The following is a 949-nucleotide window of genomic DNA, read 5'->3' as shown; positions in this document are numbered from 1 at the left end:
ACTCAACAATCGGCCATGTGCGTATGAAAACAAAGGCACTGCGCATGCGCGTTTTACTCATATTCTATCGCGATATTTCATTTTCCTATCGTTGCCTAACATTATACCGGTATTACCGTGAACGGTATAATATGGCCCAGCCCTATTGTATAGTCCTATATCTCTGATATTAGAAAAAATTAAAATGAGTTAAAATACACCTTTATTTCGATAGAGTTCAGATGGAGGCCTTGCATGACTAATGAGTAGATCTCCTCCAAAAAAAATAACAGACTTCTAATTCACTCAACCCGCTTTCTAATAAAGAGGAAGCACTAATGTAACTCACCTCCTCAGTCGAGGTGCAGGGGTTACATGTTAGGTCTCCTTTTCCTTCCCCCCCTCTCTTACATTCAAACCCTCTCTTAGTTCACACTAGAACAGGCCGCCACAACATCATTTGGTTTAATATGAGTGGAACAACTAAACCGCACAGACTTTATTTGATCAGTTAGTTGAACCTTTTATTAATATGTGCAAAGAGCTGCAAACTAATATTTAAACATTGCAAACAATAAATACACAATCCAAAATAAAAAAACCTCTGCAAATGAAGTGGAAATGTTTGCTCTGGCAGCGCTTCGCATCAACATGTATATGAGGTACATTGCACTTTTGAGACTTGATCTGTGCATAGGTGCATCTTTGATGTGCAGCTCAGAGATCCACAATCCAGCACGTTTCTGTTTCTCTGACCGTCAGGTTGGCTGACCCGAGGTCACGTCTATATGTAACAGACAGTTGCTACCTCTCCTTCCACGCATTTCATACGACACAGCAGGCAGACTGCTGGTTGGTTGACCAGAGTTTTTCAATGCCTTTCTGCATTAACACATCTCGAGACGCGTAGGCGCCAAAAAGTGAATCCGAAGCCGAATAGCAGCTGCAGCACGGCACACAGAGCAAATAT

This window comes from Haplochromis burtoni, unplaced genomic scaffold (genome assembly GCF_018398535.1).
Source record: "Haplochromis burtoni strain Fernald_Lab_line unplaced genomic scaffold, NCSU_Asbu1 Contig_207, whole genome shotgun sequence".
NCBI classification, from domain to species: domain Eukaryota; kingdom Metazoa; phylum Chordata; class Actinopteri; order Cichliformes; family Cichlidae; genus Haplochromis; species Haplochromis burtoni.
The sequence above is the reverse complement of the archived record's forward strand: the minus strand, read 5'-3'. Positions refer to the sequence as shown.